The 27,162-nt window shown below is 32.9% G+C and overlaps 1 long non-coding RNA gene across 1 annotated transcript; it reads right to left on the bottom strand.

Moving 5' to 3' along the window:
• Nucleotides 1-1,203: 1,203 nt before the first annotated feature.
• LOC136271421 (uncharacterized) lies at nt 1,204-21,110 on the bottom strand. The gene is made up of 3 exons (XR_010709325.1): nt 20,776-21,110; nt 11,823-11,855; nt 1,204-1,248 (listed from the first exon to the last, which is right to left on the bottom strand). It is a non-coding gene; the product is annotated as an uncharacterized lncRNA (long non-coding RNA).
• Nucleotides 21,111-27,162: the final 6,052 nt, after the last annotated feature.

The following is a 27,162-nucleotide window of genomic DNA, read 5'->3' as shown; positions in this document are numbered from 1 at the left end:
ATTATTTATAAATACCTTGAAAATATTCAGATTTAAATGGCACGAACAATTCAAATATGTTTTGTAGTCGTATGTATTCCTACGCCAGAGTTCAATATAGTCTCGTTCAACTCGACACTCGGCTGTCTCCGTAAATCCGTGTCAGTCGAGCGTTTGGTTGAAAGAGACTAGAGCTCAATATTGCTTTGATCCATACAATTTTCGAGAAATATTTCTATAACTGATACATAGTTTGATTGAATTAATTTTATCTTTAAATATATTTAACATGATTCATATGAGGGTTTCTCGACATTCTTGTCAAAAAAGTCCAAAAATTCATATCATAAATATGTGCGTAATTCAAATTAGAAACTACATGTACTGGTCATGCAAAATTACTTATCATTGGTTTTAAAATATATAAACATCGACAAAATCAACTCCCGTCAGTTCTTCAGTACTTTGATTATAAATGTATCTCTCCATCGTTCTAAAATAGTATCCATCTTTCTGTTTATCATTTGTACGAAAATCTGCATAAGCTTGTTGTCAACTACGTTCGCCTGACATTAACTTAGTCCGATACTAGTGTTTATTGCCAGGCGTACACCTCTTATTCAAACGCAATTTACAACGGACTTACTTAAGTTTCTTGGTATCCTACGTCTTTTAGTGAAACGAGCCCCAGTGGTTATAGCAATATGTTGAAGGTTAGTTTAAAAGAGTTTTTGTGGGTGTCTGTTAAAACATTTCAACTGAATAAAGTTAGAAATTGTGATTTTGAAAATTTTTATGAAATTATCAACAATAGATGTTGACGAGAAAATGCAAAATTTGTATTAGTATGTTACGAATTAAGTAATATTTTTTGAACCATTTATTTTTTCTTATTATTTTTTTAAATATTTGCCATTAGTAACATTTACTTGTAGCATGCATGTAAAAATTGATTATAGATTTGTTTTCAGCATCACATAACGTTAATAAATTATTGCAAACATACTTGTATCTTTTTTACCATCTTTTTTCGTTGAAGGTTGCTCTAAAAAAGGAAACTAAATTTAAAACATTTCAACTGAAAAAGTAAGAAATTGTAATTTTGCAAAATTTTATGAAATTATCAACAACAGATTTTGACGAGAAAATGCTAAATTTGTATTACTATGTTACGAATTGTTGTTTTTAGTATCACATAACTTTAATAGATTATTGCAAAAGTACTTGTTTCGTTTTCTTCTTTTTCATCTCCTTTCGTTGATTGCGGAACTGTAAAAGGAAACTAAATTTAGATTTTTGCATTTGATTCCTTGGACATAATTGTATGCCTCCCTTCGAAAAAAGGAGGGCATATTGCTTTGCTGCTGTCTGGCGGTCGGTCGGTCTGTCGGTCGGTCGGTCCATCAACAGTTTCCGTTCCTTTTCTTCGCAGAGGATGAACATAATGAAATAAAATTTAATATACATGTTTATTAACTAAAGTTAATATCTAGGTCAAGTTCGAAATTGGGTAAGATCGAGCAATTTTCGACAGAGCTATGGCCCTTGGGCGTAAAATGTAAACAGATAGCCATGCTATGACCTTAAATTGCTAGTATTACATAATGGTCACTATGATATGTATATGTACCTAGATACTGCGCACTGAATGGTGTTGATGATAATTAACAGAATGAACTCTGTGACTCTTGTAGCAATGCGTAGTATTCCTAAATGATGTTATGAAACCAGGTGCATAATACGGGCATAATAATATCCAAATTGAGAGTTTAATAACAAGTGACATATTTGGCGATTATGTGTCTGCCACGATAGCTCTGGTACTCTATATTGAGTCATCTATTGTGTATTCTATATATTAACCTTTGTAACCTTTTATGCCATGTATGAATGAACGTATTATGAGTAAGTGATGCCTCATACTAGGTGGGGGACTCCGATACCCAGGACTCGGAGACTCAAATCCTGCATCCAGACTCTCTGATTGGCAGTTTTGACGGTTTTGTTACTTTATTTAGGAATAAACTATTAATCTTAATTTTGAACACTAAATAATCACTCATGATCGTCGTAAATGGGCCGAACTAGTCAGAACTGTCCATCATAAGTAAAACCTTATATATACCCATGTGAAATGAGGTTGAGCAGACTCTTGATTTGGGCTGTTTTTAATTGTTGTAATTTAAGATCACGCTTAATAAAACCGCTTGAGAAAGAAATACTGTACTTGTGATCACTAAGTTTGAGCTGACCCTCAATTGGATCCGTAAGACAGAGAGCTTACAAGAAACATTCCAGTTATTTGCAGTTTCCGCTCATATTCTTCGCAGAGGATGAACATATTGAATAGAAATTTGGTATACAGGTTTATCATGATAATATCTAGGTCAAGTTTGATATTAGGTACGATCAAGAAATTTTCGACAGAGTTATGGTCCATGGACTTAGAAAAATTCCAGTTATTTGCAGTTTTACGTTTATTTTCTTTGTGGATGTTTCCAAGAGAGGGGGGCATAAGTGTTTCACATACTTTTGTATGCATGTTCGTTGTTCATTTGAATAAAGATATCTTTAATTTAGAATAATAAAAATTATAAACTATTCCCACTTCAACATCATATATTTTTTTCTTTATACTATTGACTATCTTTAGAAACGCGAGATTATCAATCACAATTTTAGAAAACGTTGTGTTCATATCACAAATAATAGTTGTCGTTTTTGTGTATAAATATTCTATTCACTTTTTTATTTCTCTTTTAGTGTACTGAATATATTAATAAAAGTTTCAAGTCTCTACCTCTAACACTTTATAATACATGTAGGTAGCGACATCAAGCAGTTTGTACAATACGGACAATAACGCTATAATTGTTTCAAGGTAGGGGTTGAAAAGTTATATTTTGAAATGTCTGGAGAAGTCCTAGTACATCCATGAAAAAGTTGTTCACTCCCATTCTAAACAAAGAGATCTATAAACTCATTAATGTACAGATTTTTAAATGACCTTGACAATTGACCTTTGTGTCATTTGGTTTGGCTAAGTAAGACACTTCCATTCAAAGTGGTCCGAAGTCTCTGACAAAGAATAAAAAAGTTGGAATTGATTTTATAGAAATTTTAATACTTTCAGGGGCAATAACTACTAGAAGGAGGCCTCAGATCCTTTCGATATGATAGATTGAAGAACCCTCTAAGCGTACTGAAGACATTGGTAAAAGTGTCAAGTCTCTCTCTCCTTTCGTTTTACAGGAGTAGCGATAACAAGGATTTTGTACAATAGGGGCAATAACTCTGTAATTATTAAAAAGTAGGAGCCAAGGTGCTATATTATACAAATATTGACTGGGGTTGAAGGAAACATCGATTATATTAGCCCCCGAGGGACGAAATATATCCCGACGCGAAGCGGAGGGCAATATTTTCGTCACAAGGGAGCTAATATAATCAATGTTGCCCGAAAACACGGTCAACATTTGTTTTGTTATATGAAGGAACAAACCAAAATTAAGAATTTCAAAGTAATTGAAAACAGATCCCCGTAATTTTCTCAGCTCAACAAAGAATTCACGAATTAACGAAAGTTCATTTCCAAAATATCCTCAGCATCAAACGGTCATTGGTGATATTCCGGCGACCGTAAGAATTAATATACAGATGTTCTACCTGATTTTACTTCACAGTAATTCGCAAATCCTGACATCCGTTATGATAGCTGCGCGTCCGTTGTTTACTTGTGTTGACTGACTGTCTATTATGACGGCACCTTGTTTTGGAGTCGCGAAATGTTATTTACGTCATCGTTTACAAATCAACAAATCAGAGGCGATTATTTGAAATAGAGGGAATGTTCTTTAGATATTATTCCTAGCCGGTCAATATAAAAAAAATTGACCGGTCAATATTTTTTGGACGAGCTAATATTACAATTATTTACTATTCGTCTATATAGAGTTATATAGTGAGAATATAGTACTGAATATAACAATTTAAAATATTTGAAGACGCCCTACTACATCCATATTTTTTTTATCTACTGCCCTTAACAAAAGATATAAAATGTCATTAAATATCAGATTTTCAAATGACCTTGACCTTTGACCTTTATATCATTTTGTTTGGCTAAGATAGACACTTCTATCCCATGTAGTCCGAAGTCTCTATGACAAATAATAAAAAAGTTGGAATTCATTTTATAGAAATTTTAATACTTTCAGGGGCAATAACTACTAGAAGGAGGCCTCAGATCCTTTCGATATGATAGATTGAAGAACCCTCTAAGCGTACTGAAGACATTGGTAAAAGTTTCAAGTCTCTATCTCTCTTTGTATTAGAGGAGTAGCGATAACAAGCTTTTCGTACACAAGGGCAATAACCTTGTAAGTTCTGGGTGTTATAAAGCAAAGGACATTTCGTAACATAAATTTTTATGCTCAAAAACACAAAGAAAAAAATTGTTTCAATATCTCTTGAAATAAAAAGCTGTCCCTGGAAAAAAGAGAAGAAAAATATCAAAAAACATAAGAAATACAAAAGGTCTTTAACCTGAATGGTTGAAAGACCTAATAAGATCATATGCAATATAAATAAGTAAATATCAAGTTGGTGTTCACGGATAAGTTCCAGTTCTCTTTATTTTAGCCCCCCCCCCCCCAGCACGTAATAAAACGATTAAAATACATGAGAGCATAATGGTACATTTTATCTCTCCGCTACTTACTAGTAATTGTATTTTATTTTTAAGGAGCTTATTTGTGAAAGAAGAAGAGTGTACCTCAATGCGCCAGAATGAATGCGCTTTATTCCTCAAACTATAAACCTTGAAAAATTTAATTGGCCATTTCCATTATAAACGATTGTCGTTTACCAGGCATGAATTCATTTCGTATGACTATTCATATTAGTACTTACTTGACTGATGAAAAAACTTAACTGAAAATTGTTGTCACTTATGTTTAAGAACTACAACTCAAATCAATGTATTGGCAGGCATTTCGCTCTATTGTACCAAGGCCCACCCAGTATTTTCATCTTTATTAAAAAACAACAAATGTCTACAAAGATTATTTTCCGTTGCAAAATTCTTTAAAGGAACAGCGATAATGCTTTTATTCTCATAACAGTAATGTGTACGAACTATGGAAACTGTTAAAAAGAATTCGTTTTTATCAATCTGTGTTCGAAAAACTATCAAAAGTTTGTGTATATTTTATGCAATTCATTGTGTAAGAAGGGGCACCAGAAAGTAGTTACAGCATATCATCCTTTTAGCAAGACATTTCTATTGATTAATCAAAACTTCAGCGTCAATCTTAGAATTATAGCGAGCGCGGAGCTTGCGATCAAAGCGATCTCTACCGGCAAGGCGCATGAGAATAGAAAATTTGGACTAGATGCACACCAGGCTTGGGGTAATGCTATATGTAATTGAAATGCATTCCAATGCATTACATATTTTCAAAGTAATGCTAGTAATGTGTTATGCCACAATTTGAGCATTACAAATAATGGTAATGTAATGTATTAATTCCAAAAATCTAGCGTAATGCTGGCATTACCTGGCATTACTTTGCATAACTATGCTTTTCTATGCATGTTCATTTGTAAAATTGTAATGATTTGAATAACTGAAATTGTATTTGATTAAATATTGTTTTAAAGAAGAAATATAATTCTTATAATGAAATATTTTAGTTGTAAGATTAAGCATAAAAAATTAAAAATGCATTCTAAATTGTCAATAAAACTATATCAACATAATTTCATAATGTTTTAAGAGTGCTGTTATTAAGAATTTCAAATCATTTGAAAAATGTACTCCAACTAGTTGAACATTAAATGAATTCTTTACTGTGAAGAATGTGTCAACAACACACAGTGCCCCAAGGACGAACTAAGTATCAAAACAATCTATTGCTAAATAACCCAATCAGCACCCTTCTATTGCTTGTCTTCTATTAAAATGGAGAACAGACTTACACCCTTCAAAGCAAAAATGAATGCACTAAAAAGAAGCATAGTCCAACCATGACTTTTTGAAGCTTAAAAATGACTTCCAGTATTATAACCCATTTGAAAATAATTTTACTGTTTATTTGAATTTTACAAAAACTCTTTATTAAGCTTTTAAATTACTTTTTCTAAAACTTATTGACTTTTCACAAAGTTTTTGTAATGGTAATGCAATACTTTACTCATGTACTGGTGATGCAATGCAATTGAAGTAAAGGTAATGGTAATTTAATGCCCTAATTCATGTAGTAAAGGTAATGTAATGCATTACTTTACAATGTAATTCGCCCAAAGACTGATGCAAATTGATTTAACGGATTTTTTGGCGTCAGTTACTCGGACCAGTAATGCAATGTTTTTATCGGACCAGCAGTTCCCTGTAAATATGGTTTCCCATTTCACACTCTCACGAGAACAAGATAAAAGACTTATGTACATGCATTGTAAATATACTGCTGACACAAAGTAATGCCATTCCATAAGACTAATTTAAAGGAGTTATCGTCCTATTGAGTGACGTCACAATGGATTTCTTACACATTGATCCGACGGAATTTTTCGGGGTCAGTAAATTTCGACCCACAATGCAATTCATCAAAGGCGTTCGATCTCACTAGACTGGATGCCTTCTCGCGAGAATCAAAGTAAAACTTTCGAGAAACATATAAATTGTGTAATTTCAGGAACATCATGTACTTTAAGTAAACAAAACCGTATATTTCACGTAGTTTTTTCCGGGTATTTTCAGAGACAGACGGCACTTGACCGACGTGAACTTTGACGTCACAATAAGGGGAAATATTACTCAAATTAGTTATTGTAAATTTGCTGAAATATAAATACCAAAATCTTCTAAAAATCTTACAGGGCTAACGAATGGGGACATTTCATCAGAGATAGGAAACAGTTGTAACTTGTTCTAATTTAGATGAATGCTCACATTTGTTTTATTCACAATATTCACGGTAATTTCCAGGAACGTGTTTTTAAGAGGGGCGTGGCAGCATCATTCAAAACATCTTCCCAGGCAAAGAGAAAAAAAATCTCAAAATCAGGAAAATTCTAATTCGGGTGAGGAATGGGGAGAACATAGTATGCCTTTTGCTCTTTAGCTGCTCAATGGTATCTTTATTTTGATTTCCACTTATGACATCCTTCGGGGTAGGGGGAGGGGCAAATCCATTTTCCTTATATGATCAGCAAGTGTTTTTTATACGTAAAAAAAAAATATTAAACGGGAGAGGAGGGAGTCTATGATAAGTCATTTTTTTTATATGTAAGTTTCACAAAAAATGTATTGAATACTAGGTCCCTAGAAGGGGAGCAAAGTTTCTCATAAAAATAAAGAGAGAAAATGTTTAAAACTCTCTTCTTGAGAACTACAATGCCTCAATGTATAATGTTACTCTGCAAGCATCCTTAAATATTAAAATGTAAACTTAAATTGTATAAAGCTGTTACCATCGGACTAATACTGCAGCCCCAAGAGGGGAGTCAAAGCTTAACATAGAAATATGGATTGGAAATGTTTAAACCTTTTCTTCTTGAGAATTACACTGTTACAGTTTGTGATATTACTATGCAAGGATCCCCGAATCGTGTAGATTCTTACTTGTAAAAATCAACCATAAACCATTAACCAATACTAGGGTTCTAAAAAGGCGTTCAAAGTTAAAAATGGAAAAAAGAGTATGCCACAAAATGGAATGTTACAGGGAACTGTTGCTCAGGGGAGCAACAGGGCCCATGGGCCTCTTTTTTAAAAACCATAGATACGCGGCAGATCCATTTACCTGATATGATCAGCAAGTGTTTTTTATACGTAAATTTAAAAAAAATTATTAAACGGGAGAGGAGGGAATCTATGATAAATCATTTTTTTATATGTAAGTTTAACAAAAAATGTCTGCTGGAAGAAGAGAGGAAGTAAAACGAATGCACATTAGTTAAAATCTTAATTATTCAACAACATCGTATCTAAGATAAATTCTATTCATAAATATATAAAATATGTTTTAAATTATGAAAAATGAAAATTTACTGGGAAAAATAAATTCGGTATGTTTATTTTATTTTGCATTCAAATTCATTTTCGTTTCGTTGCTAAGTTTATTTTTATTGATTTATCATAATTCATTGTTTAATCACATGCTGCGCTCGCACGGTAAAACATATTAAGCAAGATACATAGCTTGGTTTGAGTCATGTTTTTGTTCACATGAGTCTATTACATTCGACTTAAGATTTTTAAACTTGGTATTCCCTATTCAGCATAGCTGCATTTAAAATATAAATAACGAACTAAGCATGACCTCAGCTTTGTGAACAAACATACAGTAGCACTGTGCGCAAAGTTCTGTATCTTGCTTATAACTCGAAGCTTGATTCTCAGGTTCGTAAATAGTAATTTGTAAACAATGAAAACAAAAGAAAATTTTGCTAAAACAAAGAAAAAACAATTTATTTTTTACCATATATATTCTTATATATTTCTAGCAGCGAGAATAATCTCCGTATAGATTGACATTGCTGAGCTGTGAGCATCTTAATAAAACATGTTGCATTAATCAACCATTACGAAGAGATCGTACCGAATTACATGTACCAACATACTGAATAGCATTTTATAATTTGTTGATAGTGCATCAGATGTTGCGCAGGTACACGTAAACAATCAGCTGTCTGATTTACCGGTCTACACGAAAAAAAATTAAATTTTAAAATAAAGACGATGACTCTTCTCAAGTTAAAATAAAAAAAAAAAACTTAACATGCTAAACTAAAATCAAAACAAGCTAAAAACCACCGTCACAAATGAAAATGTCAGCGTATTGAAATATTTAACCTCAATTTACTTCACATAAATGTTTCAAATATTCCCTTCGAACGTAAATTGTTGCACAACAAGCAAATTTATCTCCGTTCAACGTGGCTGCTTTTTACAAAACTGGTCCTCTAAATTGCTTTTCGATTTTTAAAATATCGAGCCCGAAATTAAACTGTTTGACACCATTCTCTCTGTCTTAATATCATTTTCGTTAACTACTCAAATTTGAAACAGATTATATTTTCCTTCCCATAAGGATGATTCATGCTAAATTATGTTGCATTTGTCTCAGTAGTTTTTGAGAAGTGATTTTTAAAATTGCACTCTCCTACAGTTTCAAGGTGTTCTTTGTTTTGAATAGAGATCGGTCTCATTTCTGCAATTTATATTTGCCTTCCAAAAAGGATGCTTTGTGCCAAATTTGATTGAAATGCCAATGTTCATAAAAAAGCTTGTATATACAGTTAAGAAGTTATACTGTAAAAATCGTGAACCCCGCGCAAAAACTGGGGCCCAAGGCAGGGTTTAAAGTTTAACTTTAATAAATTGGGGAAATGTTTTTGAAATCTTCTTCTCAAGAAACAGTCCACCAGAAAAGCCAATATTTATCCACAAATTTGTGTATATTATATTAATTGTAAATTGTAAAAATTGTGACGCCCGAAAAAAGGTAAGGGCTCCATGCGAGGTTCAAAGTTTAACATATATAGGCACATTTTTAAAATCTTCTCACCTACTTCATTACATCGGTTTTGGATATTACGATCCAAACATCTTTGGCTATTGTAAATTCTAAGAAAGCATCCTAAAATAGTGTAGACTCTAAATTATAAAAGTTAGAACCCTTGATTGAATACTAGGTCCCTAGAAGGGGAGCAAAGTTTCTCATAAAAATATAGAGAGAAAATGTTTAAAACTCTCTTCTTGAGAACTACAATGCCTCAATGTATAATGTTACTCTGCAAGCATCCTTAAATATTAAAATGTAAACTTAAATTGTATAAAGCTGTTACCATCGGACTAATACTGCAGCCCCAAGAGGGGAGTCAAAGCTTAACATAGAAATATGGATTGGAAAGGTTTAAACCTTTTCTTCTTGAGAATTACACTGTTACAGTTTGTGATATTACTATGCAAGGATCCCCGAATCGTGTAGATTCTTACTTGTAAAAATCAACCATAAACCATTAACCAATACTAGGGTTCTAAAAAGGCGTTCAAAGTTTAAAATGGAAAAAAGAGTATGCCACAAAATGGAATGTTACAGGGAACTGTTGCTCAGGGGAGCAACAGGGCCAATGGGCCTCTTTTTTAAAAACCATAGATACGCAGCAGATACATTTACCTTGGATCAGATACCTGTGCTTAAAATATTACAATTAATATAGAAAATGGAACAATTCAATACGCGAATTCAGTTTTGATGGAGAGAACTTTCCAGAATAGCATGTCAAGGAACTCGGGTTGACTAATTAACAACCACATTTTGAGATGCGACACATTTAATTATTAAGTGTGTCATATCTCAAAATTTTGTTATTATACCAACTTGCCTGTTTTAAATTTAAAGAAATGTGAATTGTTTTTTCCCGAATCAGTTGCAACAAAAAGAATTGAAGCCACATACACCTACGATGTATCATCCATTTCAGTTAAGATTTATCTACTTTTTTCTACCGAGGGGTCATATGGCACAATATCCTTTAAACACATTTATAAAGCCATTGTTGCTCAGGTGAGCGAGGTGGCCCCATGGTCCTCCTGTTTGCTATTACGGCACAAATATTTACTATGTTTCAATCGCAAACAAAATGCTCTGAGAGAATTGCCGTGGTTCACTAAAATTTAACTATTGCACAAAATAAATACAGAAATTTGAGAGGGTAGATTTTATGAACATGCACGGAAAATAACAAACTTGTAATTTAAACAACTGACTGATTTAAACGTTTGTTAATCTGTCTTAACACATTTTTACTAAGTGATACATTTAACAATTTCATTTTGACCACTTAAATTATGAGTAAAAATCATTTTAAAACCAAATTTGCATCTGATGTTTATCATACTGGTACTGTACCAGTTATCGGCTAAGACCAGTTATCGGCTAAACTGAAGGTTCGGGTTTATAGCACGCGAATATCCGAGATTTTTTAATTCAGTCGTCTGTTTCGAATAAAGAAAAGTATGTTTGCTTGAAAACTTTCCTTAATATGTTTTAAACATAAGCTTTAACGATCCTATTGTTTACCGCTGACTTACATCTTTGCACTTTCAGCTGTGGGGGAAGTGACGTAATAAGTTAAAAATAGAATATGACCTCTTTGTGATACGTAATTATATCCCTTCTTTGATTTGACATATAATATCAATATATATAACATTTATGAATAAAAGGAACTCGCTAAATTCCGAGAGATTCATTGCGCAGTTGAATGCCTGATTGTATAATTATGCATTGATTAGCGTGCGATTGTGTATGTTACCGTATATAATAAAAGAATAATGTTTTGAGTTTTTTTTATGTATAATAACCCCTAAGACCTATAGGCTGACCCCGCAAGGGACATAATTCAATCAACACTTTGCAGAATATAAAATCAACATGTACAAGGATTTTACTCTGTTATTATCACAAAGCCGATAACTGGTACAGTAAATCATAAAACCTCGGCAAATTCGGGGCGTGCTAAAAAGCACAGAAACAATATGTTTTGGGTTCTAAATGATGATATAATCTAACCGATGGATAAATAAGGAGTTCACTATTTAAAGTATTAAAAGTTTTATTCCAATATATCAAGAAATAAGGAAACACGAAAAGAAAACGTTAAATTATAGCCGATAACTGGTACAGTGCCAGTAGTCTTTTATAAATGCAACCTAAAGCGGAATTTGATATCACGACACTAATTCGCTACCTGAAGAGGAATTCTTCATTCATGGTAACTTTGCACTCATTTTGATTGGAAAAATACATGTTTATAAACTGATTTATATTTACCATCCTCTCCGCTTTTTTCCACTGTTGTTTCCACTATAAAAGAAAAATGAATTTAGATTTTTGCAGACAAATTTACATTTATTTTCCAAGCAGGGTATTTATATACATTTAAGAATAAATGTTTATAATTAAATAATTAGTTTGTCCCTAATACCTTGCAGATGACGATAAATTACATAAATTGTTTTTTACAGTTTTGCCTATACCTTTCTGTCCTTGATCCATAACTTGAAAATTATTCGTCATAAGGAATTGCTAATGCAGCAAGATTGAAAAAAATTCATACTTTGAACGTTTATACATGTATGCAAGCATGTTTGATCATGCGAATACATGTGTAAGGGTATATTTTATTTAGAATGATAACATTTATAAACGATCTCCACTTGTAATATACAGCAATTACTTTTCTTTACACTATTGACCATCTTTAGTGAGATTATTCGTCACAATTTTAGGAAACGTTGTATTCATATCCCAGAAAATAGTTGTCTTTATTGTTTTAGATATTTTATTCACTTTTTTTTATTTATAAGAAAACTTAACATTTTTTTTATTTAAAATACAAATACGAGGGTCAATCAAAAATTACGAAGACTTTTGTCATAGCTATGTTACTTAACGTCATATCATTACTAAATTTGGTAGACATAATTTAGCAATAGTTTCAAACAATTTGCAAGAAAAAATTAATAAATTCCTTTATTTCTTAGAATTATTTAGAATCTTCACCTGCAAAAATGAGGTCACGGCGCACGGTCAAAATTTGTGTTATGTCAACAATAAACCATATAATGTTGAAAGTAATACCTCTATAAATTGGGCTTAAAACCAAATATTGAAACCTCAAATTAAGTTTTGTCTTGGTATTCTATGTTCCACATAATGACGGGATATACTGTTTCGTCGAACAGATATTAGTAACTAAAGACATATAGTCCTCTTTAGAATTGACTAAAAACATCGACGTCACCGGACGTCACGGCGCAACGAGAAGTACACACAAAATGGATTTAACTCAGAAAAAAGCCGATACAAGCTGTGAAAATGCTCAATGGTTAAAAAAATAAGTCAACAATTATTTGAAAGTTTGTGTTTAACTGTAATAAATTTTGTGGGGGTGGTGGTAATTGTATTTTGAACATAAAACAGTCCGAACGAGAGTAGAATATCTGTAAATATCTGTAAATATTTGTTAAAAAAAAGTAACGTCAACCGACCTTCAGGGTTATTACGGGCCGCCGGAAGGCGGTCCGTTATTTGATACACATTTAAATATTGTTACTGCGTTTCTGCGGGATAGTTCTTTTTTTAATAGAATTAATACTATGCCTTTTTTATGAATTAAAAGTAAATTTGCATGTAGAAATATGTTTATGCCTTTTAGAAAATATCACATATTTTTTGTTTCACTCGTAAATGAAAAGTAAGGCATACTTAGTAGATTGTCGTATTTGGCGCGTTTTTATCGAGACTATAATCTATTCGGAAAATTTCGGAGTTTTTCATTCTTTTCAAAACAATGCATTAGGATCGGTATGCGGGACATACTAAAAGACCCGAAATCCTAAGGACCTGAATTTCATTAAACTTTATATAAATGATATATTTGAATTTCTATGTGCCGTGTTAAATAACATGACTTTGCGTGTGTATTTATTATATTTCAATGTAATGTGTGGTAGAAAATATCATGAAATGACATTATATCAATTATTTACGCAAGAATATGACAGAAATGAAAATTTGAATTGACTGGAAAATTTGAACTAATCAATTTTTATTTTATTATGAGGTCCCTTGAAATCATATATTAAACTAATGCATTAAGTTTTCATTCAATAGAATGCAACAACAAAAAAACCAAAATGGTTTGAAATACATAATCTCCAAAAGAAAAATGATGAGTTGAACTTTGTATTAGAGTAATGTACAAATCAATGTGTTCTCCATTACTTCATACTATGGCAATGATAATACAATTTTCGTTAGAAATGCTTACAGAAACGAAATCGACTCCTTATGATAATAGTAAAATGTTAAACTTCAAAACAGGTTGCTGGAAGTATATTAAAATTTACCATAAAAATTAGTACAACCAACTCTTATTTTCTTCTTTGCGTCAATATGATATCTTGTCCTTACTGTAAACTAAGAGATACACGGTTAGAAAATGAAAAACTTAAAGAACTAACTTATGATTCGCGAACAAAAGTGTGCAAATAATACATTTAGTGGTTCAGTGCCATTTTGAATTGTAAGGAGAAAGGCACAGGAGAATAAACATGATATAAAGATGGGGTATATCTGTAAACTGTGCGTGTTTAATCTTGACGTCATGTTTTGAACGTTACCGTGCGCCGTGGTGACAAAACATGTTGTTTTTAAAAAGGGGTAACAAAAATACCGTTTCATCAAATGGACTAAAACTTCGCATATTAATAACATAAGTGTTAATGCACAGATTAATTTGTTAAGTATGACTTCAAGAAAGATATATGATAGACAGCCACACTGTCTTCGTATTTTTTGATTGACCCTCGTAAATGTAACAAAAACTGGCTTAGAAAGAGGCTAGAAAAAGTATGATTATATTAAAGCACCATGTCTCTTGTGCACACGTGTCATTTGCTGTATCTTAGTGTCATTTGCTGTATCTTTGTTACCACACAATTTTACAATGTTTCAAGCACAGACAAATTGTTCATATACAATGTTCTCTTATGATGAGGAGTTTTAATTCCAAGATAATCATCTTGGTCTATTTATATTGAGCGGTAGAGACTATTGCGCTGGACAAAATTTGATGGACTTGCAGAACATGGAGTTTTTTTTTATTCAGATATTGTTTACAGATCTAATAACAACATTTTTTCACATTTCATAGTTTACACACTCTTTTATCAGTCGTGTTAAATGGAATAATACTGAGAATTTTATTTTCATAGATTAAAGTGTCCTTATATTTCCATGTTTTTTTGTGGGGTTTAAGACATTAAGAGGATGCGGGTAAGTAAAATGCCTGAATTACATGTAGGATAGATAAGCAACAGAAAGATATAAGTATCAATAAATCCAATAACTTTGTTCAAATAATTTCAAAATAAGTATTTTTCATTTAACATTGATTTCAATAATTGAAAAAGAACAATTAATACTGGTGTATTCCTTTCAAAATTGTAAAATATTGTCTAATACAAATTCATTACATTTAATTTTATTAAATAGGTCTGTACTCACAGATTTTGTCATTGGCAAATTAAAGTTAAATTGCTCTCAATTAACATATGTGTATCCCAACGATTGAACGTTTAAGGAAAATAGTACAAGTCCGTTATTTTTTGCCAAAGTAAATCCGGACTCAAGTCAAATATTTGGACCAAGGTCCGCTTCACAAAGGGTAGAGGTAACTTTTGGCGTAAACATAAAACGATTTATAATTCTCTTGCTGAGAATGTTGGTGCTCGTCGTAATTTAAATTGTACAATTTGTCATGTAAATTAGATTTTTTGTATTGAAAAGGCCTGTGCTCAAAGATTTTGTCATTGTCAAATTAAGGTTAAATTGCACTCAACACAATTTAGGAGTGATGACCTACTGTACATTAAGAATATCAATTTGTATCCCAACGATTGAACGTTTAAGGAAAATAATACATGTTCGTAAATTGTTGGCCAAAGTCACATATACATGCAGCATTAAAATAGAGCAACTTGTGACTGATATGGCTTAGGTACGAAAGCCGAGAAGGATCATTCGAGATTCGAGATTCGAAATACGAGATTCGAAATACGAGATTCGAGATTCGAAATTCGAGATTCAATATCTAAATTAACCAATCAAATCAAGGATCTGAAAATATATATCCTAGCGACATCAAACTATTCTAAATAAAAATCATACGTACATGCTCTTATATACAAATAAATGCTATGTTCACTTCTCCCTACCTAACTAAATGGTTATTTGTATTTACTTTTACACAGAATATCTAAGTAGACTATAAATAATGCAGTGTGCTTCGCGGATCTAAGTGATTTTGTTTGCCCTGGTGCATTTCCACCTGATGCGTTTGAACCCTAAGGTATTTCACCACCAGTAATAGTTTAAAACCCGGGTTTATTCACACCTTTTGTGTAAAAATGCGGTTATGGTAGAGAACTTCATAAGCGTAGCTAATTTTTTCTGTAGGGGGTCCTAGGCCAATTTTTAAAAAATTTACTATGTAAATTTAATAAGCTCCAATTTTCCCGAGGAGGGATTCCAGATCCCCTGACCCCCTCCTTTCTAGATCCCCGCATGAAGATTAGTACATGTATCTAAATAATCTAAGTATAAATATTCTGTCCTGTTTCACTAATAAATATAAGCATTACTTATCGTTTTTATGTATGCATACAGTGATACACTAGTACTATGATTATAAACAAATCATTGAGATAATATCACATCATACGGAATTATTGATAAATACATTTTTTTCCCTTTTCCTCAGTAAACAGCTTATTATGAGTCTTACTTTTGGAATTGTTTTCAATATAGAAGGATACCCACTCTCTACAATTAAAGGTAGGGATGATAGGGTGCCAATTTGTTCACATTGCCGATTTCCTGTGCAGAGAACAGTAAATCCCTTAATTTGATTGTGCATGAATATTTCAAAATTAATTGTTGTACATATATTTTGTTATAATTCATTCATTGATATATCAACAAGAAAGAATAAAAGCATATGTTTCACAGCCAAGTTAAGTTTCTCTGTAGTTTCCTACCCCCCTACCCCCCACCGCACCAAAATTGACAATAATTACATATAAGTCATACAAATGTTTACTTTTTTTGTAAGTAAATCTCTAAAGATGTAAATAAGCACTGCAAACAAAGATGTGTGTATTTAATATACTACTACATTACACTTAGCCAGATAAAATGTAATCAGGATGAAGCTACAAGGGGTGAGTGGTGCAAATTTACCAATTTGTCGCCATACACACAGAACACCAAATAAAGAAACTGTGAGTGGTGTGTGGAATGCATAAAAGATGGCGGAAACTTATCTCGAATTATCAGTGCAAAAACCCACAAATAGGCTGTTATTTGTTACATATCCTGCAAAAACATTGATAAAAAATGTTATCGTCCCATAACATAGCCGATTAAGTTAATGTGTACATATGGTCAACGTACATGTAATTCTAATATACAAGAAGGCGGACGTATCAGGCGGGGATCCAGACAATTAAATTTCAAAAATGATCGGTTGAATTACATTAAATGCTTTGAAAATTGTTTTAAACTATCGCACGGGTCAAAATGCGTGATAGAAGCTATGTACAGCGTAATTGGAAACTTTAATTTTATATCAATATGTAGTATTACCTATTATATCAAATGAGAGTATAGCACAACTGCCACAAGCAATACATGTCCTTTACCGGTACCACCTCCCTCCCCATAAAAAAATGAAACAATTGTCGTTTTATTTGCTAAAATGTGTGTGGTTCAAGATCTTTCTAAAGGACATACCCGATTAGAATTGAAAAAAAAGAGTCGTACGTTTAAACTAATTTTGTCAAAACTTTTAGATTCATTTGGTTATATTTTGGTCCATTTGGGTAAATATATGCACCAGCGCAGCTCTAATTTATATATAATTAGGCCATAAATTCAAAATATTTTCAAAAATTAATAGCTTTTAATCCAGTGGATGAAAGAAAAGGAAAGCAAGTCGAACTCGATGAGTGCTAATACCTGTGTTGAATGAATGGTACAGTAGGATATGCGCAAAAAAGTCCCGTCTACTCTTTCCTACCCTATAATTATTGGAATATTAAATCCGATTATAAGAGTCAAATTAAAAATCAAGTACGGATATGTACCTGTTTATCAAAAGTAAAACTACTCATAATTTATCTACAGTGCATCGTTATGGAGCTACACAGAAATTTTTATATTCATTTGCCGAGCCAAATAAAAAAACCCTGGAAAACGAAGAGAAAACAAAGTGGGGACAGAATAACTGACAAATTAATTAGGACTATAAAGCCGCCGCCCCCCCCCCCCCTCTTGAAATGAATATACTGAAAACAGATTATTGGCGTACAACATCCGCACACAATTTAAAGAAAATTTCATGGTTTTTTTCATCATTTTCGCTAGCTAATGTAAGACATCACAAATACCCCAAGCCCCCTCACGGAAAAGGAAATGCTAGGTGATGAGAGAGAGAGAGAGAGAGAGAGAGAGAGAGAGAGAGAGAAAGAGAGAGAGAGAGGGAGTCGATGTAAATCACAGGTGCGCTAACACCGTTAAAATTAAAGCTTGCTAGTTGGTCTGCCCTACCCTAGCTACCTCCTCTCTTTTTTCGTTTTAGAGGCTTAATTATTGTCTATATATGCTTGTAACAAATCAAACCAATTTCAAATTCTAAATCAAACTGAATTTGACACTACAAAACTCTCTCTGTGTCTGTCTGTCTGTCTGTCTGTCTGCCTGTCTCTCTCTCTCTCTCTCTCTCTCTCTCTCTCTCTCTCTCTCATCGACAATGGCATTGCCATACCCTACAATACACTATTCTTATCTGGATTTTTGTCTTTGAGGTTGTAAATCATTATATCTTTTATTGTTTAAAACTTTATAAAACCTATATTTTGACATGTCGATTATTTTTTTGAGTTCCGTTTCATTGCTAAAACATTTAGATTAAACAGATCTTTCTTTGCGAGCCGATTTTTACACAGTTGGGGCGAATACACTTCGGGTTAAAATTGTTCGGGGGGAAATACATACAGGCCAAACAAAACCACTTAGATTCGCAAAGCCAACAGTGTTATTTCTAATTTAATTGTTTATACTGTGTGGGGTCAATTCATCAATTTAAATGTTAATTTAACCATTTAATAACCACTATATAAGAGCTATTAAGACATTTATTTGTAGGAAAGAGCATGTACGAATGATCTTTGTTTAGAACAGTTTGATGTTGCTAGGATACAGGTTTCAGATCCATGATTTGATTGGTTAATTTAGATATTGAATCTCGAATTTCGAATCTCGAATCTCGTATTTCGAATCTCGTATTTCAAATCTCGAATCTCGAATGATCCTTCTCGGCTTTCGTACTTAGGGGACTAAAAGGCGTACGCCCGGCGTAACCTTACATCTGGCGTAAATCCGGACTTAAGGCAGATATTTGGACCAATGTCCGCATCACTAATAGGCGTAACTTTGAGCCCAACCTGAGTCAAGCCAGAAATCTACGCAGAGCCAAGGATAATCGTAGGTTTTAGCGTAAACATAAGAAGATTGCTAATTCTCTTGCTGCGAATTTCGGTGCTCACCGTAATATAAATTGTACAATTTGTCATGTAAATTTGTTTATTTTAACATGAAATAAAGAAAATAGGAAGAGAGGTGGTATCAATTCTCGCTTTGAGACTTTCTTACCATGCTTTATGCACATTCGTTATATTTGCACTTGCCGTATACATGCTATAACGATATATTTAGACACAAACAATCGATAGTTTTCATTCGATTATTTGGATTCAATAATTTGAATGATTTATATTACATAGTTTATACTAGTAGTAGATTGAGCAGTAAATAATGCTGAAAATATACATGCACGATGTACATGTAGTGCAAAGGTGTATTTGTATAGAAATGTGAGACATGTCAAGCATAATCATTTTAGATGCGCCAAAAATGTGGACAGGTTATTTTGAAATTTAAATCACAAACTGATTTCTATGAGTTTTTATTTTGTCCCTGTTTATTTCGTATTTGATGAGTAAAAGGTGTAGTGCTCAGGTAGTTTCCGCTAAGTTCTTTCAGTTTTGTTAAAATGTAATGGCTAAGATATGATGAAAGCTCCAACTGTGTTTAAGACTGATCAAAAGTCTTTATTTTTCTCCAAAACTAGATAAAATAGTTATTATACAACCAATGCGAAACACTGACTTTAGTTTCATTAGAATTTTTCCGTGCGTCACATGTACCTACGCTATATTAACCTTAAAATCTATGTGAAGCCTTATTCAATACCTTAAATATACATATATCACTATGTGTACTTGAACAGTTATGTTGAGTTCACCATACATCGGACACATACATCTTTACCTTAGCCCGGACAACTGTGGTTAAACATTTACAAATAAACTTGCATCTACTTTTGTGCTGTTTCACTATTTTCTGAATTTGAACTGATGAACTATTTAAATAATTTGACTATCACATTGTCAAAGAAATAGTAGTATTTACATAATTTGACTATCACATTGTCAAAGAAATAGTAGTATATAAGCAGCGCAAAATTGCCATCATTGGAAATTTGGTTACACAAATTTAACAAAGAAGAATAATTTGAATACTGTAGATTCCTTATTTTACGCGAGTACTGAATTCCGCGATTCAACGATTTACCATCAAATCGCGATAACATAAAATCGCGAATGCCGAAATTTTATCTTACTTTCATGTTGTTTACATGTGTCCCAAAATTAAAAGCGAGATTTGAAAATTCGCGAGACGGGCTTATCGCGATTTTACGCGGATATTAATTCCTCACGTTTAATCAGGAATTTACAGTATGTGGCATTTAAATGGACTAAGTGAAAATGAACTTTCTCACTTGAAAAAGTCCTTGACAACTAATTTCCTTAACAAACTGAATGAAAATTCCTCTGAGAATCACCCTAATTACCGATAACAAAAGGACTTAAGTTTATAGCAATATGTTGAATGTTAGTTTAAAAACGTTTTTGTGTGCGTCTGTTAAAACACTTCAATTGAACCATTTATTTTTCCTTATCCTTTTTTTAAATATTTGTAATTAGTAACATTAACTTTAAGCATGCATGTAAATATTGAATATACATTTGTTTTCAGTATCACATAACTTTAATAAGTTATTGCAAACACACTTGTTTATAAACTTATCAATCTGTACCTTTATTTTCCTCAATGTTCTTTAATGGCTGCACTGTAAAAGAAAACTAAATTTAGCTTTTTGCATTTGATTCCTAAGATATATTTTTATGCCCCCCTTTGAAAAAGGGAGGGCATATTGCTTTGCTGCTGTCTGTTGGCCTGTCTGTCGGTCGGTCCAACAACAGTTTCCATTCATTTTCTTCGCAGAGGATGAACATAATGGAATGGAATTTAATATACAGGTTTATCATGATAATATCTAGGTCAAGTTTGATATTAGGTACGATCAAGAAATTTTCGACAGAGTTATGGCCCTCTGACTTAGAAAAATTCCAGTTATTTGCAGTTTACGTTTACATTGTGGATGTTTGAACGGGAGGGGGGCATAAGTGTTTTACATACTTTTGTATGCATGCCTGTTTGTTGTTCATTTAAATCAGGATATCTGTTATTTGGAATAATAGAAATTATAAACTATTCCCACTTGTACATCATTTATTTTTTTCTTTACACTATTGAATATCTTTGAAAACACGAGATTACCCATTACAATTTTAGAAAACGTTGTATTCATATCAGAAAAAGTAGTTGTCGTTATTGTGTATAAATATTCTATTCACTTTAATTTTTAGCTCACCTGAACAGAAGATTCAATTTAGTTTTTCTGTGCACTTGTTGTCCGTCGTTCGTTCTTCCGTCTGTAAACTTTTTCACAATTTTACATGCTCTCTAAAAACCACCGGACTAAATTAAACCAACCCAGTTCAAAGCGTCCTTATGTAAGGGGATTCTAAATTGTTAAACAAGAGGCCAAATCTGCCACATCACTCACCTGGGCAACTTTAGCATTATATGGGCGTTCAAAGGCCCCTCGGTAGATTAACCAAAACTGAATATCCGAGTTTTACACTTATTTTTGCATAAACTTAATCTTTGAAATGTTTATCTTTATAGATTATCATTTTTACCGAACACTAGTAGACTTATTGTTCTCAAACAATTAGAGGTCTTTTCACCTCACTATTTCTTTATGTTTTGTTTCAATATAATGATAATAAAACTTTTTCTCAGTGTTACTTTATAAAAAAAGGAAAAAAATTAAATGTGCAATTTTTTTGTCCTTGAAATTTGTTGACTGATAAAGGTCAACATTTCAATTTAAAGTGGTGTGATGTCCCTACAATGCAAGGTTCAAATCTTGTATGTGGATCTACTTTTGTGCTGGTTCACTAATTTCTGAATTAGAGCTGATGAAAAATCTAAATATAAGCAGCGTAAAATTGCCATCATTGTAAACTTGGATACAAAAATGTAATACATAAGAATAATTTGAACGTTTGGCAATTAAAGGGACATGGTCACGATTGTGGTCAAATTTTATTTTTCTGTTTTTATTATTTGCAATGCTTTAGGAATGCATTTCTAATGATCAAATAAAATTCGGGTGACAGTCGTTGAGTTTTAAGCAAGATACAGGGCTCACAATTCTTCGTCATGTAAACAAGGCTCGTGTCCTGTTTTTGTTTACATAGGTTCAATATACCAGTAAAAAATCTTTTTAAAGCTGGTTTGTCTATCTTATTATTCATTTTAAGCATAAAAAAACAGTTCCTAACAATTAACACATTCATTTTAGGTCTAAAACTGGAATTTTCACTTCAACATTCAAAATGTAAACAAACGCTTTGTTTACATTGCGAAGAACTGTAAGCTCTGTAACTCGCTTATGACTCATCAAATGACACTCAAATTTTGGTTGCCTATTAAAAATGCCTTACTGAAGCATTGTAAACATTAAAATCGAAAAAATAATTTTTGACCGAAATCGTGGCCATGCCCTTTTAAATGAACTAAGTGAAAATGAACTTTCTCACTTGAATAATTCCTTGAAAACTAATTTCGTTAACAAACTGGGATGAAATTTACTCTGAGAATCACCCAAAATACCGATAACAAAAACAGGTTCTGTTCAATTAATAATGTTGAACATATCTTATTAGCTCGATGATTTATATACTTCAAGTAAAACATTACAAAATGTTTTGTTGTGTGATTTTGTCACTGAACAGGTTTCATTTTTAACAACAATTTACTTAACATAATTGTTACCAATATGCATCAATACTCTCTCTCTCTCTCTCTCTCTCTCTCACCACACACAAACTAGATGACAAATTTCTATCTTTCTTTATAAATGTATCCCTCCATCTTTCTAACATAGTATCCATATTTCTGTTTATCATTTGTACGAGCAGCTGCATAAGCTCGTTGTCAAGTGCGTAAGTCTGAGATTAGTTACCTCTTAGTGAAACGTAATTTACAACGGACTAAAATTTCAGCTTTCGTCGTATCCTAAGCCTTTTAGTGAAACGGGCCATAGTGGTTATAGCAATATGTTGAAGATTAGTTTAAAAACGTATTTGTGTGTGTCTGTTAAAACATTCAACTGAATATAGCTAGAAATTGTGATTTTGCAAACTTTTATGAAATCATCAACAATAGATTTTGAGAAAAAGCTAAATTTGTATTAGTATGTTACGAATTAAGTAATACTTTTTGTGCCATTTATTTTTACTTATCTTTTTTAGCTGACCTGAGCCAAAGGCTCAAGTGAGCTTTTCTTGTCACAATGTGTCCGTTGTCTGTCGTTGTCGTCGTCGTCGTCGTTGTTAACTTTTCACATTTTCATCTTCTTCTCAAGAACCACTGGGCAGATTTCAACCAAATTTGGCACAAAGCACTACTAGGTGAAGGGATTCAAGTTTGTTCAAATGAAGTGCCACGCCCTTTTTAAAGGGGAGATAATTGAGAATTATTAAAAATTTGTTGGTATTTTTCAAAAATCTTCTCAAAAACTATTCAGCTGGAAAAGCTTAAACTTGTGTGGAGGCATTATCAGGTAGTGTAGATTCACGTTTGTTCAAATCATGGTCCCCGGGGGTAGGGAGGGGCCACAAGAGGGGGATCAAGTTTTACATAGGAATATATAGAGAAAATCTTTAAAAATCTTCTCCTCAAAAACTATTTGGCAAGAAAAGCTCAAATTAAAATGGGAGCATCCTCAGGTAGTGTAGATTCAAGTTTGTTCAAATCATGGTTCCCGGGGGTAGGGTGGGGCCACAATTGGGGGATCAAGTTGTACATAGGAATATATGGAGAAAATCTTTAAAAATCTTCTTCTCAAAAAATATTAGGCCACAAAAGCTCAAATTTAAATGGAAGCATCCTCAGGAAGTGTATATTCAAAATTGTTCAAATCATGGTCCCCGGGAGTAGGGTGGGGCCACAATTGGGGGATCAAGTTTTACATAGTAATATATAGAGAAAATGTTTAAAAATCTTCTTCTCAAAAACTATTAGGCCAGGAAAGCTCAACTTTGAGTGGAAGCATTCCTAAGGTAGTGTAGATTCAAGTTTGTTTAAATCATGGTCCCCAGGGGGAAGGGTGGGGCCGCAATAGGGGGATCGTGTTTTAAATAGGAACATATAGAGAAAATCTTTAAAAATCCTCTTCTCAAAAACTATTTAGCCAGAAAAGCTCAAATTAAAATTGAAGCATCCTCAGGTAGTGTAGATTTAAGTCTGTTCAAATCATGATCCCCGGGGGTAGGGTGGGGCCACAATTGGGGGATCCATTTTTACATAGGAATATATATAGAGAAAATCTTTTAAAATCTTATTCTCAAAATCTATTTGGCCAGATAAGCTCAAATTAAAATGGAAGCATCCTCAAGTAGTGTAGATTCACGTTTCTTCAAACCATAGTCCCCGGGGGTAGGGTGGGGCCACAATTGAGGGATCAATTTTTACATAAGAGTATATAGAGACCATCTTTTAAAAAATTTCTTTTAATAACTTTTTGGCCAAGAAATCTCAAATTGGCGAGTAACCATCCTAAGAATATATAGAGAAAATCTTTAAAAATATTCTGGGAAAGTTTTTGGTCCAAAACTCAGTACTTAGTGTGAAAGCACAGGTTATGAGATTAAAGGTAGATTTAAGTTTGATGAAACCATGATTCCATAGAGAATAGTGGGGCCACGAAATGGGGGGGGGGGGGGGGTATATGGGAATAGAGAAAAATCTTAGAGGTACAACAACAAAAGGGGCTTGGTATTTACCAAAAAATAAGAGGTGGATAAAAATTGGCAGATTTTCTATTTTTTTAAAGCAAGATCTACTGTACTCAGTTGTCAAGATATTTTGATACTGTAATGCTAATTTGATCAGAACTAAGGCAATGGTTGCTCAGGTGATTGATGTGGCCCCTGGGCCTCTTGTTTAAAATATTTGCCATACGTTATATTTACTTTTAGCATGCATGTAAATATTAATTATACATTTGTTTTCAGTATCACACGACTTTCATAAATTATTGCAAAAATACTTGTTTTTAAACTTATCAATCTTTACCTTCACTTCTATCTCGGGCGTCTAATGGCAGCCCTGTAAAAAGAAACTAAATTTAGATATTTGCATTTATTTTTTATGCCCCCCCCCCTTCAAAGAAGGGAGGGCATATTGCTTTCCTGTCGGTCGGTCAGTCGGTCCACCAACAGTTTCCGTTTATTTTCTTCGCAGAGGATGAAGATATTTGAATGAAATTTGGTTTACCGTTTTATCATGATCATATCTAAGTCATGTTCGATATTGGATATGATCGAGCATTTTTCGACAGAGTTATGGCCCTTGAACTTAGAAAAATGCCAGTTATCTGCAGTGTCCACTCATTTTCATCGCAGAGGATGAATATATTGAAAAAAAAATGACATACAGGTTTATCATGATAATATCTAGGTCAAGTTCGATATTGGGTACGATCAAGAAATTTTCGACAGAGTTATGGCCCTTGAACTTAGTAAAATTCAAGTTATTTGCAGTTTACTTTTATTTTTGTTGTGGATGTTCCAAGGGAAGGGGGCATAAGTGTTTTACATACTTTTTTATGCATGTATGTTTGTTCTTCATTTGAATAAGGATATCTGTTATTTAGAATAATAGAAATTATAAACTATTCCCACTTGTACATCATTTATTTTTTCTTTACACTATTGGCTAATTTTAGAAAACGTTTTCATATCACAAAAAAGTTGTCGTTATTAATCCCCTACCGGTTTCACCGGAGGGGACTATATCTTTCCTCTGCGTCCGTCAGTCCGTCTGTCCGTCCGTCCGTCTGTCTGTCCGTCCGTCCGTCCGTCCGTCTGTCTGTCCCACTTCAGTTTTCCACACTTTTTTTCTTTATGCATTTAAGGAATAATATGAAACTTGCTGAACAGCTTCAAAATGTCAAACTACAGATCAAGTTTACACTTTTGTAGCGTCTGATTGACATATTTTCGAGAAACATAATTTTTTATATTCCAATTTTGTAATGTTCGGGTTCGTTATCGGGTTCGGTGTGTATTGAATAAACGAGGCCAGTATGTAGTCAGTAATAATATCGTGCGTTACTTGTACCATTCCTTTTCCTGAACCATTTCTTTTATCATTTCTAACAAACAAATAAATTCTGTAAAATAGTGTCAAGCATTGTGTTGTAAATTTAATCGGCATGGTTTTTTTGTATTATTATTACAATCGGGTTCGTTGTCGGGTTGGGCTGTTTAACTGTTTGGTTTGATTCGGGGTACAGAAGACGGTAAGAAATGATATTCTGCATAACAGTGCATTGTTTTCACAAATTTTTACCAGCGGGTTCGTTGTCGGGTTGGGCTGTTTAACTGTTTGGTTTGATTCGGGGTACAGAAGACGGTAAGAAATGATATTCTGCATAACAGTGCATTGTTTTCACAAATTTTTACCAGCGAATACAGAATAGACTTGGCGAAATTACAGGAGATGAAATAAAGAGTATTATTTTACCTATTTTGTATTTAATTTCTATATCAACTTTATAGTTTTAATTTCCTCTGTTCTTTTATCTCTGATTAAAGCATGCCATCTCGTTTACAATAGCTCTGAAATAGTTGTGTGCTTGGGAGCTTTCATAGGATAATACAAACCGGTAGGGGACGTGTATTGCTTATGCAATACTCGCAGAATGCTTGTTGTGTATAAATATTCTATTCACTTTAATTTTAGCTCCTTGAACTTTGACCTTTAGTCATATTGCCTGATAAAGGTCAACATTTCAATTTAAGGTGGTTTGATGGCCCTACGATGTTGAATGTTGCATGTGTTTTAAACAAACTTAGGAAACTTTTAGGGGCGATAACTGCTAGAAGAGGACCTCGGGAGTTTTGTTTGTTTGTTTTTTGTTTTTTTGGTTAAACTTTCTGTGCTAATTCTGCACTTTTCTTGGTCATGAGACTCCATTCTAAACACAACTATTGATTTTACTAATTAGGTATCTCATAAAAATATAAAAAAAAAACAGGAAAGTAAGTTAGTCCTTACATTATCT

This window comes from Magallana gigas, chromosome 9 (assembly GCF_963853765.1).
Source record: "Magallana gigas chromosome 9, xbMagGiga1.1, whole genome shotgun sequence".
Taxonomy (NCBI): Eukaryota; Metazoa; Mollusca; class Bivalvia; order Ostreida; family Ostreidae; genus Magallana; species Magallana gigas.
Note: the sequence above shows the minus strand (reverse complement) of the source record. Positions and strands in the feature narration are given on the sequence as shown.